Source organism: Coregonus lavaretus (genome assembly GCF_964263955.1).
Source record: "Coregonus lavaretus genome assembly, chromosome: 1".
In the NCBI taxonomy this organism is placed as follows: Eukaryota; Metazoa; Chordata; class Actinopteri; order Salmoniformes; family Salmonidae; genus Coregonus; species Coregonus lavaretus.
The window spans coordinates 40645946-40663819 of NC_139988.1; positions in this window are offsets into that span (position 1 = coordinate 40645946).

Below are 17874 nucleotides of genomic sequence, written 5' to 3' on the forward strand. Positions count from 1 at the left end.
AAAAAAGATTTTCAGATCTCCGGAGCTATTAATTTATTTGAATTTCACCTTCAAAATTCACAATTAAGGGACCACAGCAAGCCCATATTAAATGTTTTCATTATAAAAAGGGTAAAGAAAAGAGCTGAGGTGAATTTGGGATTATTCTCTTTATTGTACATTTTTTTTGCTTTTCTTTCATAAGAAATATTCCAAATGATAGTACCCTGCAAGGACTTATGGTGATCAGTAGAGGGAGTGCTATCTCGGAGCGCTGTGCAAAAATCTTACTGTCCCAGCCAGACACCAAAAGCAAACAAAAAAACACAGGCGTACCCAGATGAGTGAAACACCAATTATCTCTCATTGGTCAGATATTTCCCAATTCAGAGATACTGCAGTTTCCCCTCTAAACCCTTAGGCTGAACACAGACACCACACCGCACACACAAAGATACAGACATGCAACCATGTGCTCTCACCCTCCCCACACACTTAGAAGCACTTCCCCTAAGGACATCCAGTCACACTGTGTGAAATGTGGGTCAGTTATAGTCAGTAGACATTGGGACTGTCTTAGCGAAAAATAGACAGAGGGAGGCAGAGAGAGTGGCCAAGTGAGAAAGAGAAAGAGATGTGCTAAACTACACTTTGAAAAGCTAAATGAAAAAAAGTAGAGGGCAACTAACAGCATCAGCCAGCCAGGTAGGTGTGAGACGTGTAAAGTTAATCGATCTCTCTACAGTGATTAGGTTTGACATTTAAACCCTGCGCACACACATTCTCCTCCAATATTTTCTCATTCCCACCACTTCACCGCCTTTCTCTTCCCTTTATCCTAATTACTGTCTCATTAATCACTCCATATCGTCATCTCTCTAATCACCCAGCTCATCTCCTTCACATCTAAAGTGTTGTCTAGGATAATAACCTTCAACCATGTGTCCTAACTGACCAGTGGTTTTGTGTTGAGGTATTGTGTGTGTTATATCTGAGGTCTCCCAGAGAAGCCATAGTGAAATATTGGCGTCTAATGCTGACAGGTCAAGCTTTCCTGGCTTCCCTTACAAAAACTGTTTAGCTAAAAAAAGTTGACAATGGAACAAATTCTGCTCTGTTCTCTGTCATCTAGTAAATCTTTCAGCAGTTGGTCAAAACAAAAAAGAGAAAGACGGAAGGAGTGAGAGAGAGAGAAAACGAGAGAGCGAGAGAGAGAGAAACCCGAGAGAGAAACCCAAGAGAGAGAGAGAGAAACCGAGAGAGAGAGAGAGAAAGAGAGAAACCGAGAGAGAGAAAGAGAGAGAGAAACCGAGAGAGCAAGAAAAAATGAGAATGAGAGAGAGAGAGAAGGAAGGAAGCCAAAAGGTGTAGTCCCATAGAGACTATAGACAGTGTATCAGGTGACAGTGGTGGTCATGAGCCTTCCCTGGGGTCACAGCAGTGCAGAGGAGGTGATGCTGTACACACACTTTATTATATGGCGAATGGATGAAAAATCATGAAACTATCCCTTTCATTGACATAATGTTACACCCACTACAGAAAAAGCTGAAATGTCAACTCCGTTGAGAAGGTTGAAAAGTAAACATCAACAACATTTGAGTGGAGAAATAACCAGGAGAGTGCAAGAGGCAACAGTCACTCAAGAGGCCCTTACTGGATACACTGGTGAGTTGTAACTAAGTGAACTTGGGTACTTTAACTAAACAATTACAGGGGCTTGTTCTGACAGGAATACACAGAGGTGCAGGCTGGGAAAATAGTGTGTTGACCCCCCTTGAAACCCCTCCACAAATACACAAGTGCCCAAGCACACACACAAACACACAACAAGTCATACAGAAGTGTCCAAGCAAGCACATACAGTACACAAAAATGCACACAGCCTCAGGGGTTGTCAGACTCCACAGCCAAGCGTTCAGCAACAATTTCCTGTGTGTGCTCACAGGAAGCGCTCCTTTAAAAGACCTGAGAACATGATTCAGGAACAACACTGGTTTCTGGCCCATGAAAACACACACACACACACACACACACACACACACTAGGGTTTCCGTTGGGAAAAGGTGGTGCCGGACATTTGACCAGCAGCATTTTAATTTACCAGACATTTAATACATTTACTGGATCCATATGCATTGGTTGCAACCCGATTAGGGTGTCCACCCACGGTGCTCAGAATGCCAGAAATCACATTTAGTTAATGGTAATTCATCTTAACAGAACATGTGTCATTCTTACCGAATTCCGATGAGCAATTTGAAGATGTTAGAATACATAGACGGCACATCCATAAGGCTAGGGGAAGCTAAACTGTCCCTAAAGTACATGTAATTAAATTGCCAAAATTATACAGCATTATTAGCTTACTCCTGTCTATATAGAAATAAAATAATTCAAAATAGGCTACTACACCAGAAAGCATGATTTGGCCAGAGGATCATTAGCTTCTTAAAAAAAGAAGCGGTAGATTGCTTTAAAATCACATAGCCTACAGGACTCCAATCTGTCTTTTAATTATCAAAATTCTCAACTTAATTGAGCGAAAGGTATCATATTGGCAGCAGCGGAGAACATTGGCCATATCCCTGGTGAGTGTACATATTCACTGTCTTTATCATTGTGTCAGTGACACTTTTGTTTGTTTTTGGACAATAATTTCCTCCTCCAGGTTAGACAGACGTCATATTGTATTTGTGTCTCCACTTTTTGTAGGCCCAGAGTAGGCTACCCTGTAATTTTTGTTGTATAAAAAAATATTCTGCTAATGTCTCCAGTCATATAAAATATAGTAGAATTGCATGAAATGTGTTTATGAAAGGCCAACATCTTCCTGTGATATAGCCTATAGCCTGTCTACTCTACGCCACTACGCACTGCATTGAACAGTCTTTTTTGCGAACAGTGATTGAGTTATATGGTTCTCTGTAGCTCAGCTGGTAGAGCACGGCGCTTGTAATGCCAAGGTAGTGGGTTCGAACCCCGGGACCACCCATACACAAAAAAAATTATGCACGCATGACTGTAAGTCGCTTTGGATAAAAGCATCTGCTAAATGGCATATTATTATTATTATATTAGCCTAAATTATGACTATCCAATCTAATCATCACATTAGGAATAATAGTATATCTTACATAAGTCTGCAAATGTGAGGATGCATGGAATGCTTTATTATAATGGTGAATCTTTATGGTGAAAATTAGCTTCCCCGCCTATGTTAGAATAACTGTCCACATTTACTTTTCCTCAGCCAATAAGATGAGTAACGAACAGCAGAATCACTAGCCTATTTCAATCTACTTACCCACATTGTAGAAGTGTACCTATTCTATTGGTCAGCTTGTCATTCTGTGCGAGAAGCCTATTTCAAACAGACTCTGGGACAGTTGTGGGATGATAGTTCCCAAATTCATCCAACCGGTAGCCTAGGCTACATCCAAAACACGTTAAAAAGCGATGAGGCTGATGCACCAGATCAGACCGTTTAGCTTAAAATGTTGATCAACTATTATTTCTTCACATTATAAGGGCAGCAATGCGCACAAAGCAATAGTCTAGGATTGTGAGAAAAATGCTACTTGTTTCAATGGCATATGGAAGTCTTTATAAAATAATTGCCTGCACGTTTGGTTAGATTTGTTAGGCTACTTTGAAGCAAGGTAAAACACGCCTCAAAATATGTAGTAAAACGTTCAGGTTTCAAACAATTAAGTATATGTTTTCAAAATGCGTACTGCCTCCAGATCATTGCAAAGTGGTGTGTGACGCACTGAAGCCTGCCTAGTTGCCTATGCACTTGAATGGCGAATGGGAAGAACGCTTCAATTTACCAGTTGAGAAAAATATATATTTAGGCCTAGCGCTTTTTAATCGTGGCCATGTTTTCTGTTTGGTTTTTCTTTACACAAAATTGCCTTTAGAATTGTTGTGCAATGACTTGGCTTATTAAAGCACGTTTCACTCCAGAAGCAACAAACAGCTGTTTGATGAGCTGTAGCAGCATCTCTCGCGCTACATCGACTGGTATTTCAATCAATGAATAAGCTAAAATGCATTATTTCACAATGTGATTTTTTTTTTTTGGAGGGCTAAAAATCTTTTTAGCCAGCTAAAAAGCTGGTCCCACGGGTCTCTCACTCACCTACACTCACACTCACTCACTACCTCACCATTTTGGTTGTTTCTGTTCTTTCAGCACTCCCTAGTCCCTTTTAACTAACATACCACTAACTACATCTCACAGTACCCCCAATACAGCGAGCCAAGAACAACATGGCAGGGATAGAAGAACAGCAAAGAACTGAGCAATAAGACAATACACACACGTACGCACACGTACGCACACACACACACAGACACCACAGCATGTTGGAGTTCCTAGAGGTGCAGTCATTTGTTTTGGCACCTTCACCATTAAACATTTGACATGTCAGATCGCACACGTTGTCCTGCCAGTGTTGTCCTGCCAATAAGTGTTTCCACAGTTATTAGGAAGGAATGGACGGTTTCTTTAACCAGGGAGGTACTGAGCATGTGGATGTAAGGTCATGTAAAATCAACCACACATAACGCACACATTTACACAAACATGACTGTCATCATAGGGGAAGTTGACACACAAGCATAAAACTTATATAAATGGATGGAGAGGTCCTAAGCAGTGGTGCAATGTCTCTCACACACACACATCCATAATTATTGGCACCCTTGATAAAGATGAGCAAAAAATAATGTATAAAATAAATAATACAAATACTGAGCTATATTGTATGCTCCAAAAATTTTTAAAATTCTCTTATTTTATACTTACTAATACAATTGCTCAGAGAAAGAGAGAAAACAAAATTATTGCCACCCCTGTTGTCAATACTTCGGCACCCTCCCCTTGCGAAGATAATGTCACTGAGGGGTTGAAGTCCAGAGACAAAATGTTGATTTTGTGGTCAATTAACAATTTCTTTGTGGATTTTGATGTGTGCGTGGGGTTATTGTCTTGCTGGAAGAGCCACTTGCGGCAACCAGGTTTGTGGCTAAAATGTCCTGGTACTTGGTAAAGTATTTTACCGTAGGTATGAGGTACTTTTCTGGACATGCTTCTGTTTTTTTTACATACATACATACATACACAGCGTGTGTAGTGTCGCAGATGCGTCATTGTGACCACTACAAGCAATTGAGCTGGCTGTTAACTTGTGATAATAATAATTAGTAGGTAGGACACCAGAACTAATGGAGCAACATTTATTCACTTTTAATCTGAATTTTTCCCAGAGAATATGTTTAACAGGGAGACACCAACTCTGGGAGAAACATTTCAATCTCCCATTTCATGTTGGTATCAAAAGGGTGATGTCAAGTTTTCCTCAAACTACTACACACTAAAACATACAATTTTGCATGTCTGATCTCTGCCTCTCTTTCTTACACTCTCTCGCTCTCTCTCTTTCTTTTTCTGAGAGACTTAAGATGAAAGCCATCTGCCCAATGTCAGGGGAGACCAGGCACAGAAAGAAGTCTTTGTGAATATCAAAAAAGAGGTTAAGAAGGAGAGAAAGAAACCTGTGAAAGCTAGACTACCCAAGAGGCCTAGTCCGTGTGAGCGATATTAGCTCAACACGGCACCAGACTCAGAGAGCGTGAATGAGAGGAGCAAGAGAGCGAGACAGAGCGTGCGCGAGGGAACTGCGTAGATGGAGGGGAGGGTAGAATCTCATGGGACTAGTTCTCCATAGGAAACCTCTAGAATGTCTGTGGGTTTTGACTAAGTCAGTGAACACATCAGGAGGGAGTTGAAGAATTAAATAAAACTACTACAACTAACTTTGTAGTGGAGCTCATGTACGCAAAGACCAATCCTTTTCTGCTTTGATATATCAGCCTAGTTAGTAGTGAGTATATTCCTGAAAGTGCAAGATGGCAGGAAAAGCATAAATAGTAGAGAGAAAATAAAAATGCAGTTAAGGTTTCTATCTGGTCTCATTAAATGGTGGCAGTTGAGGCTCTGAGGGCCATGTAAAGCTGTCATTCAGACCAGTGATTTAAACCTCTCTCTCCTGCCTCCTATCCCAACCACTATAGAGTACTCCTGAGTGGCGCAGTGGTCTAACTGTGCCACTAGAGATCCTGGTTCGAATCCAGGGTCTGTCGCAGCTGGCCGCGACCGGGAGACTCATGGGCGGCGCACAATTGGCCCAGCGTCGTCCAGGGTAGGGGAGGGAATGGCCGGCAGGGATGTAGCTCAGTTGATAGAGCATGGCGTTTGCAACGCCAGGGTTGTGGGTTCGTTTCCCACGGGGGGCCAGTATAAAAATTACAAAAATGTATTCACTAACTGTAAGTCGCTCTGGATAAGAGCGTCTGCTAAATGACGTAAATGTAAATGTAAATGTATACGCCACCAATTACTGCTATACTCTGTTGCTCTCTTCATCACCCTCTTTTTCTCTCCTCTCATTGTCCTGTCAGCATCTGGCCACGTCTCTTCCTTTCATTTCCTTTTTGTATTCCTCCCTTCTTTCATCCCCCCTCTATCTTTTTTTTTCTGAAATGTTCTCATTTCATTATTTCTCTTGGTTTAACAGAGTGCTTTCTTGCCATCACTCTCTTATTCTCTCCATCCCCGTCTCGCCCCCCTCACGATTCTAACGTAATGGGACTGCAGCATACAAAACTGCTGACTTGGGCTAATGCACAATTTTCTAATAATGCCTATTCGTTTAAGTCACACAGGAAATGCATAAAGGCGGCAATACTTTGTGCAGCCTGTTAGGCCAATAAATCACTTGTGTCATTAGATGTGCCTGTTTTTCCTCAGTGCAACTGATAAACTCAAATAAACTGTTACATGAACACCCTCCAGCCAACACAAAGTGGTTATGTTCTATGTTAACTAGGGGTATTCACAATTGGTTCTACTCAGAAACCTGATAGAGGGATGATGTATGGCTTTTACACCTTTAACTGATAACAAAAGTCAAGCACACAGTCTTCATGGAGCCCTAAACATGGATGGAGCTGACGAAGGAATGACACACCTAATGAGAAAGTGTTGATCAGCATCATGAATTTGTGCACTTGTGTGCTTGCACACACACACACACACACACACACACACACACACACACACATTGCTAGCTGACATGTAGGAGAGGCTGTGCTGTTGATGATGACTTTATTTCAGTTATAAACCTTTTTGGGCAATTTTCCTCTCAAATATTTTCCTCACTTAGAAATCCAATTTCTTCTCCCTGCACAGTGCACTCTGTGCTGCTCAAAATCACATTGGTCGCATACACATATTTAGCAGATGTTATTGCGGGTGTAACGAAATGCTTGTAGAGAGGAACATCAGGGGGATAAATCTACAGCCCAGCACATTAATGGATACTACCAGTGCCTGGTTAAAGCCTGAGTAGAGGAGATATTCAAGCCCAAATCTCCTAAAAGTCACCAGGGGATAGGAGGAGAAGTGCAATTCTTAGAAGCCTTAGTAGAATCCTTAGTATAAAGGCAGTCGACTCGACCCAAGGGGCCTGTTTACGTTAAATGGAAGGCCAGATGAGGAGAGAACTGTTCGCCACCAACCTAGATTAATACCAACCAACCAGACATTGCCACGACGACTCTCCACACTCTGATTTCCTGTTTTCTTTGTGTGAAATTACTCTGTCAGGTTCAGCTGGGCTGTGAGAATGGCTGTTTGTGTGTGTGTGTGTGTGTGTGTGTGTGTGTGTGTGTGTGTGTGTGTGTGTGTGTGTGTGTGTATTGTGGTGGAGTGTCAGGGCACAGTGCCCACTCAGTGTGAGCGGATTAATGAACCCTTGTGGAGGATGTATGTTATGTAGCAGGCAGGTTAATTACACTGGAATGCTTCTCTGACCAGCAACAGGGGATAAATTCAACAGATACCACAAAGAATGCCACATAGAATGACTGGGAAGGACAAGGTGACCTTCAACCACCTGCAAACAACAAACAGACAGGGATAAACAGCAACAGAGAGAAAGTAGGAGTGAAACAGACAAAAGAGCAAACAATAACACATACTTGGGAAAGGGGGTCGAGGAGGGGACAGAAACAAAGAGAAAAAGAGAAGAACACCTTCATTTCCAAGTAGGAGTGAGAAATAGAAAGACTGACAAAGTTGAAAAATAAAAATACATGATAAATTCAAATAAGAGTAAGTGGTATTCTTTAGTCTCCATTTCCAACAAGATCTGCTGAATCGGCTATGTTTCTCTTCCTTTGTGCTTATCAAATGCCCCAGCAAAGTGGCACTCCTCCATACATTTACATCATTTAGCAGACGCTCTTATCCAGAGCGACTTACACCTCATGGTAGTCCCGTGTAGCTCAGTTGGTAGAGCATGGCGCTTGCAACGCCAGGGTTGTGGGTTCGATTCCCACGGGGGACCAGTATGAAAAAATGTATGCACTCACTAACTGTAAGTCGCTCTGGATAAGAGCGTCTGCTAAATGACTAAAATGTAAATGATATTACTCCTGCAATAACAGCACTCTAGAAAACTTTTCCCCAATCAGAAAGTGTTTTTGACTATGATTAACGACCTAGCTAAAGACACTAACAACCTTGTGCTTTAAAGCTAATGACTTACAATGTGATTGACATTATAGGCCATGTTACAATGGCTGAGGCTGCTGCCTTCAAGCAGGCGACAAACTCAGCTACCATACTTTGTAACTGTCAGTAGGGGTAGGGGTCAGTAGGGGTGTAACCTAATAATATTATATGCCTCATCAGCAGATTCCTGCAAACACAGACCACATACAGAGAGCATGGCTATCATGGATACTAATGGACTCCTCTGTCTCACATCATCCTATAGTTAATGGAGTTTACTTTGAGAACAACATAGAAAGGGGTCATACAGTGAGTCTATTGAGCTACAGTACTGTAGGCCTATATTTTGTAATTGTGGAGACTGGAGAGTACTACCTATATTGTCAAAAATAGAAAGGATAGCTAAATCTGTTTTCATAAAATGTGGACAACTCATCCCACTTCATAAAAAAAGAGCAGTAAATGATGGGTAGGAAAACAATGATACCATACAGGCAAGCATCTTATCTTAGTTCTGGCACACTGTAAAACAAACTCTTGAAATACATTTTGGTATGATCCCTAATAATCAAAATAGAAACTTTTAGATAAGCCAAGACAGTTGAGTAGGAGGTACTAGAGGGTGAGTCTGTGGGGCCTTAGCTCCTTGCTACGCTAGCTCAGAAACACATTCCCTACACGTTTGTTCAAGATTATAAATCAAACATATCTATTTCAGGGAAATCAAACATTGCCATATGGACAAGCAGACAAGTTAAAAGTCAACCATCCCACTGTGCTGTCCAAAGCTAAGTATCAAAGGATTACCCTGTAGGCATGCCAAATACTCCTGTCTATCCATATTCATGCAGGAAACGGGGCAATAAGATCCATCCATTCTGTCACATCAACCACTCTGGCAGCACTTCTGTCACTTTGTTGACAAGGAGATATGCTATGCTTTCAGAGGGGAGATGAAACATTTTGCGAGTGGCAGTTTTCTAGTCTTTCATACTTCTCGGCAACAAGCAATACATAGATAACTAGTGCTCTGTAAAGATGTTTGACAGACATATATGCAGTGTGCACTGATGCTTGCTCCCTGTCAGCAATACACTGATGTTCACATACAGTCATGGCCAAAATTGTTGGCACCCCTGAAATTTTTCCAGAAAATGAAGTATTTCTCACAGAAAAGTATTGAAATTACACATGTTTTGCTATGCACATGTTTATTTCCTTTGTGTGTATTGGAATAACACAAAAAAAAACAGGAAAAAAGCAAATTTGACATAATTTCACACAAAACTCAAAAAATGGGCCGGACAAAATGATTGGCACCCTTAACTTAATATTTAGTTGCACACCCTTTGGAAAAAATAACTGAAATCAGTCGCTTCCTATAACCATCAATAAGCTTCTTACACCTCTCACCCGGAATTTTGGACCACTCTTCTTTTGCAAACTGCTTCAGGTCTCTCATATTGGATGGGTGCCTTTTCCCAACAGCAATTTTAAGATCTCTCCACAGGTGTTCAATGGGATTAAGATCTGGACTCATTGCTGGCCACTTCAGAACTCTCCAGCGCTTTGTTGCCATCCATTTCTGGGTGCTTTTTGAAGTATGTTTGGGGTCATTGTCCTGCTGGAAGACCCATGATCTCGGACGCAAACCCAGCTTTCTGACACTGGGCCCTACATTGCGACCCAAAATCCTTTGGTAATCCTCAGATTTCATGATGCCTTGCACACAGTCAAGGCACCCAGTGCCAGAGGCAGCAAAACAACCCCAAAACATATTTGAACCTCCACCATATTTGACTGTAGGTACTGTGTTCTTTTCTTTGAAGGCTTCATTACATTTTCGGTAAACAGTAGAACGATGTGCTTTACCAAAAAGCTCTATCTTGGTCTCATCTGTCCATAAGACGTTCTCCCAGAAGGAATTTGGCTTACTCATGTACATTTTGGCAAACTGTAGTCTTGCTTTTTTATGTCTCTGTGTCAGCAGTGGGGTCCTCCTGGGTCTCCTGCCATAGCGTTTCATTTCATTCAAATTTCGACGTATAGTTCGCGCTGACACTGATGCACCCTGAGCCTGCAGGACAGCTTGAATTTCTTTGGAACTTGTTTGGGGCTGCTTATCCACCATCCGGACTATCCTGCGTTGCAACCTTTCATCAATTTTTCTCTTCCGTCCACGTCCAGGGAGATTAGCTACAGTGCCATGGGTTGCAAACTTCTTGATCATGTTGCGCACTGTGGACAAAGGAACATCTAGATCTCTGGAGATGGACTTGTAACCTTGAGATTGTTGATATTTTTCCACAATTTTGGTTCTCAAGTCCTCAGACAGTTCTCTTTTCCTCTTTCTGTTCTCCATGCTTAGTGTGGCACACACAGAAACACAATGCAAAGACTGAGTCAACTTCTCTCCTTTTTATCTGCTTTCAGGTGTGATTTTTAGATTGCCCACACCTGTTACTTGCCCCAGGTGAGTTTAAAGGAGCATCACATGCTTGGAACAAACTTATTTATCCACAATTTTGAAAGGGTGCCAATAACTTTGTCCGGCCCATTTTTTTAGTTTTGTGTGAAATTATGTCAAATTTGCTTTTTTCCTGTTTTTTTTTGTGTTATTCCAATACACACAAAGGAAATAAACATGTGCATAGCAAAACATGTGTAATTTCAATACTTTTCTGTGAGAAATACTTCATTTTCTGGAAAAATTTCAGGGGTGCCAACAATTTTGGCCATGACTGTAGTAGGAAATAGAGTATTTTACCACACAGCGATTATTGGTCACTGGCCTCTGGACTCATGCCAGGATCGAGTGTATACAAAGCAGCTGAGGCAGTAAAGAATATAGACAGAACAAATACAGTAATAAGTCCCTGAAGTTTAGATAATAGTATCTGGTTATCAATGTCTGTATTAGTGTCAGCATATAGGATATTATCTAGAATGTTTCTGTTGCATCTTTTGTTTGTATTCTTCTGTGAATGGTAAACAGTTCAAGTAATGGAGAGTTTCTCAAGAAAGTATTCCACCACCAGGTCAAAGTCCACAGATTCTGGGCTCTGGTTTCCCTTGGCGTTACCCCATCTAGGCCATTAAACAGCCAGAACCTAGTGTTTCACTACAGGATTGCGCTCCCAAAACCCTAGGGGCCTGCTGGGAGTCTGCTCAATGTGCCACACAGCAACAGCAGACTAGTAAAACAAGCTGTAAAACTTGAACTACGACATACAGTGGGTTCCGGAATGATTGGATCCCTTGATAAAAATGAGCAAAAATGACTATATAAAATAAATAATACAAATCCTGAGCTTTATGGTATGCCATCAAATTTGAAAAGTTATACTATTTTATACAAACACAGTTGCTCAGAGAAAGAGATTTTGTTTAACAAGTAATATATATATATTTTTTAATCTAAGGGTCAAAATGATTGGATCGCCTGTTTTCAATACTCCAGCACCCTTCCTATCCTACATCTTGATTTTACCAGGTTCTGACAAATAGATGGTGCTGTTCCTGCTATTAGGTGATTATTTGTTAAAGGGATAGTTCAACCAAATTACAAAATTACATTTTGGTTTCTTATCCTGTCAACAGTCTATGGACCATGTATGACAGTAATCCATGCTTTAGTTTTGTTTACCTGGCCACTATTTCAAATGCAGTGAGTTGAAAGTTTTCTGAATGTGTGGCACAAATCAAATGCAAGTCAATGGTACCAATATTAGACTTTTCGGGCATCATATCCAAATCATCTTTATTTAACATAATTGAGTTACGCAATCAATTTGTAGATACTTTAAGATGATTTGGACATGAAGCGTGTGAATGATGCTGAATAGGCGTACTAAAAAAAGAGCTCTTGAGCAAGTGTGAAAAACTTTCAAGTGGATTTTCTGGTGCTTGTCTACAAGGTGGAATAACAAGTTTATCACATTTCAAATATGCATAACTTTCCCATTGTCGTGGAAATTCTTACACAGGGACACCCGAAGAGAGCGCTAACCCTGAATGAGGGACACCTGTCTCTAGTCTATTTTACCCTTACCTTATGGGATACAATTAAATTAAGATGGAGTCATCAAGGGTTGTCATTCTAATTGTATTTGTTATTTTGATTTAACAGGCAGTGTTTTTTTGTCACAATGTGAGTCATGTGTCCAAAGGGGGAATTACCAGTCCCCTTGGGCCCTGGCCCTTGGGTGGGCCCTGGCCCTTTGGCAAATATGCACATATATTTTATTCGCGTCTGCCTATAAAAGGAAGAAATATATGTTGGTAATGGTTGACAATTACGCCAAATGGATTGAAGTTTTCCCCACCTCGAGTGATATATGTGTATTGCTGTTGTTGTTTTCTTTTTTGTTTTTGTCTTGCTTCAATAACAAATCTCACCAGATTGGGTCTGCTGGATGGTCTGGATTTCTCCCTAAGGATTAGCCCTCTAACTCCCTGACCCTGTAACTCTGTGGTGAGATCGCAAAGATGATAGGGGAGTATAAGACAATTTGGGGGAGGAAATTGGTTTCAACTGTGTGTTGTTATTCTCTTTGACCTTTTTTAATCAGACATTTGTATTTAGAATATTGGTAGTAGTAATAATTTGTCATACAGTGAATAATTTGTCATTTGTTATACAGTAAATAATTTGTCTGGATTTCATGAATCAGAAATGCCCTAAACTAAACTGTTGTTCTGGTCTGTCCTTTCTCGATGTTATGTTGAAGGTGATCACAGATGGTATCTAGATGCATGGAAGGGATATCGTGGAAATGTTTACACAGGGACACCTGAAGTCAATCTTAAAGGAATCATTCTTTATTATCAGCGCACTGAAGAGGTTCCAACCAACTCAATGCACCATGTACACATGTCGATCAGGAGCTCTCCAGGGGAAGTCCCGTAAGTTCCCTTATAAAATGGTTACATGTACATTACATAGGCATAGCTCATAGGGTTGGTTCCGGCATGTGTCTCCTATCTTAACTTAAAATAACATATTCTGGGCGTTCTGCCAGTTCTGCCACTAAACACAAATGCTTTGTTTGTAAATTATGTCTGAGTGTTGCAGTGTGCCCCTGGCTATCTGTACATTTAAAAAACAAGAAAATTGTGCCGTCTGGTTTGCTTAATATAAGGAATTTGAAATGATTTATACTTTCACTTTTGATACTTAAGTATATTTAAAGGGGAATTTCACCCTGGCTCTGCCACGGCAGATAGTCACATTACTATATTAACAACATTACGTTTTTTATCATAAACATTACAATTATCCAAACCACAACCTAGAGCTCGCACATTTTCATTTCACTGGGAGAATCGGGAAGTTTCGATTCCCTGTGTATTCGTCTGGTCATAGTGAAAGACAAAGTCTGCATTCATAGAGAAAGCTGATACCGCCCACTAGGTAGCAGGGGCGTGCCCACAAACGTGAATTAATGCCGTTGTTTACTTTGAATGACGAACACACAGTAATCTCAGAACTTCTCTAGGCAAGATATTTTTTTTAAATATTTGTTTTTCACAACTGTCATCATTCCCGTGTGGTGTTCTGTAATAATTACAAACAAGAGCGAAAATTAGTTACCTTTCACCGTTCTACCTACCAGAGAGTCACCCCGATTTTGCTAGTGACTTGCGGCTATCAAGAATGATGCAGTGACCAAAGATTATCAGAGAGATTTTCAGGCTGAACTGATTGGGAAGCCATTTCGATGACAGCTTAGAAGTGATGCGATAATTTTTTTCCCTTTTACAACAAAACGTTAGATTCTCAATTAGAGGTAACCTAACGTTAGCTAGCTTGCTAGCCTAGCTGGACTAGCTGGGTAAGTTAGCTAGCTAGCTAACGTTACAGTCCTGTATTGAACTCTGAAAGCCATCAGCTAAATCATATAGCTATCTTTTGGTATACACACTGTCAATCAATTTTGCTTACGCCACATTACTGGTAGTCACTGCTAGACAGCAGATTAAACATGTTTGTTTGTTCATTCTATCTTTGACTGACATTAGCTAATGTAAGCTAGCTAATGTTACTCTTATTTGGTATCTCAATTTTGTAGCCATCTATTCCACCCTTGTCTGGAAAACACTCGGTTACAAAAAATTGAATTGTCGATATAGCTAACTCACTCTCTGCTTGTGTGTTGGTAGGAATGATGAATGTGTATAAATCATCTATGGTTGGTTGGCTGGTTCTCAGACAGTCTCAGCTGGCTAGCAATCTTGCTGTCAATTTAGTTATGCTAGTTAGCCAACAGCAAGCTGACAATATTGAAATATCCATGTTAGGTATGGTTAGCTAGCCAGTCTAATAGAGATCAATACAATTAGTGGGGTGGTTAAATTGTGTATTGTTCTGTATTTTCTTTAGGTAGTACATAATCTGATTCTACCAACATGCGCTTCCAAGCCCTAGATCTGCACAAGGTGGAGGTAAGTTGGCGAAAAAATTTACAAGCTAACGGCTAAGATAGCTCAATTTACAGTAAGCATGGTATAAACATGAATTGGGTAAACATTGAAGGTCCCCAAGAAAACAGTGGCATCCATCATTCTTAAATGGAAGAAGTTTGGAACCACCAAGACTCTTCCTAGAGCTGTCCGCCAGGCCAAACTGAGCAATCGGGGGAGAAGAGCCTTGGTCAGGGAGGTGACCAAGAATCCGACGGTCACTCTGACAGAGCACCAGAGTTCCTCTGTGGAGATGGGAGAACCATCCAGAAGGACAACCATCTCTGCAGTACTCCACCAAATCAGGCCTTTATGGTAGAGTGGCCAGACGGAACCCACTACTCAGTAAAAGGCACATGACAGACCGCTTGGAGATTGCCAAAAGGCAACTAAAGGACTCTCAGACCATGAGAAACAATATTCTCTGGTCTGATGAAACCAAGATTGAACTCTTTGGCCTGAGCGTCACATCTGGAGGAAACCTGGCACCATCCCCACGGTGAAGCATGGTGATGGCAGCATCATGCGGTGGGGATGTTTTTCAGCGGCAGGGACTGGGAGACTAGTCAGGATCGAGGGAAAGATGAACGGAGCAAAGTACAGAGTGATCCTTAATGAAAACCTGTTCCAGAGCACTCAGGACCTCAGACTGGTGTGAAGGTTCACCTTCCAACAAGACAGCGATTCTAAGCACACAGGAAAGACAACACAGGAGTGGCTTCGGGACAAGTCTCTGAATGTCCTTGAGTGGCCCAGCCAGAGCCCAGACTTGAACCTGATGTAACATTTCTAGAGAGACCTGAAAATCGCTGTGCAGCGACGCTCCCCATCCAACCTGACAGAGCTTGAGAGGATCTGCAGAGAAGAATGGGAGAAACTCCTCAAATACAGGTGTGCCAAGCTTGTACAGTGCCTTGCAAAAGTATTCACCCCCCCTTGGCGTTTTTCCTATTTTGTTGCATTACAACCTGTAATTTAAATTCATTTTTATTTGGATTTCATGTAATGGACATACACAAAATAGTCCAAATTGGTGAAGTGAAATGAAAAAAACTACTTGTTTCAAAAAATTCAAAAACATAAATAACGGAAAAGTGGTGTGTGCATGTGTATTCACCCCCTTTGCTATGATTCCCCTAAATAAGATCTGGTGCAACAAATTACCTTCAGCAGTCACATAATTAGTTAAATAAAGTCCACCCGTGTGCAATCTAAGTGTCATATGATCTGTCACATGATCTCAGTATGTTTACACCTGTTCTGAAAGACCCCAGAGTCTGCAACACCACTAAGCAAGCGGCACCATGAAGACCAAGGAGCTCTACAAACAGGTCAGGGACAAAGTTGTGGAGAAGTACAGATCAGGATTGGGTTATAAAAAAATATCCGAAACTTTGAACATCCCACGGAGCACCATTAAATCCATTATTACAAAATTGAAAGAATATGGCACCACATCAAACCTGCCAAGAGAGGGCCGCCCACCAAAACTCACAGACCAGGCAAGGAGGGCATTAATCAGAGAGTCAACAAAGAGACCAAAGATAACCCTGAAGGAGCTGCAAAGCTCCACAGTGGAGATTGGAGTATCTGTCCATAGGACCACTTTAAGCCATACACTCCACAGAGCTGGGCTTTACAGAAGAGTGGCCTGAAAAAAGCCATTGCTTAAAGAAAAAAATAAGCAAACACGTTTGGTGTTCGCCAAAAGGCATCTGGGAGACTCCCTAAACATATGGAACGAGGTACTCTGGTCAGGTGAGACTAAAATTGAACTTTTTGGCCATCAAGGAAAACCCCATGTCTGGCGCAAACCCAACACCTCTCATCACCCCGAGAACACCATCCCCACAGTGAAGCATGGTGGTGGCAGCATCATGCTGTGGGGATGTTTTTCATCGGCAGGGACTGGGAATCTGGTCAGAATTGAAGGAATGATGGATGGCGCTAAATACAGGGACATTTTTGAGGGAAACCTGTTTCAGTCTTCCAGAGATTTGGGACTGGGACGGAGGTTCACCTTCCAGCAGGACAATGACCCTAAGCATACTGCTAAAGCAACACCTGAGTGGTTTAAGGGGAAACATTTAAATGTCTTGGAATGGCCTAGTCAAAGCCCAGACCTCAATCCAATTGAGAATCTGTGGTATAACTTAAAGATTGCTGTACACCAACGGAACCCATCCAACTTGAAGGAGCTGGAGCAGTTTTGCATTGAAGAATGGGCAACAATCCCAGTGGCTAGATGTGCCAAGCTTATAGAGACATACCCCAAGAGACTTGCAGCTGTAATTGCTGCAAAAGGTGGCTCTACAAAGCATTGACTTTGGGGGGGGGTGAATAGTTATGCACGCTCAAGTTCTGTTTTTTTGTCTTATTTCTTGCTTGTTTCACAATAAAACATATTTTGCATCTTCAAAGTGGTAGGCATGTTGTGTAAATCAAATGATACAAACCCCCAAAAAATCCATTTTAATTTCAGGTTGTAAGGCAAAAAAATAGGAAAAATGCCAAGGGGGGTGAATACTTTTGCAAGGCACTGTATGTATGTATGTATGTATGTATGTATGTATGTATGTATGTATGTATGTATGTATGTATATAATAATAATAATAATAATAAATATATGATACCCATGTTCTATTTGATTCTGTGGTGTAACCTGGGGTATGTGTGGGTCTAAGAGGAAGAGGTAAATGCACGTGCAGAACGAGTGCAACAAGGTAAACTGTTTTGGCCGTGGTGTACACCGTGTGTTGCATGGACTACAGACATCGTTGTTGGTATGAGTGGGTGGCATGTGCCTAGTGAGAGACAGAATAACAACAACAAAAATCCAGAAAAACGC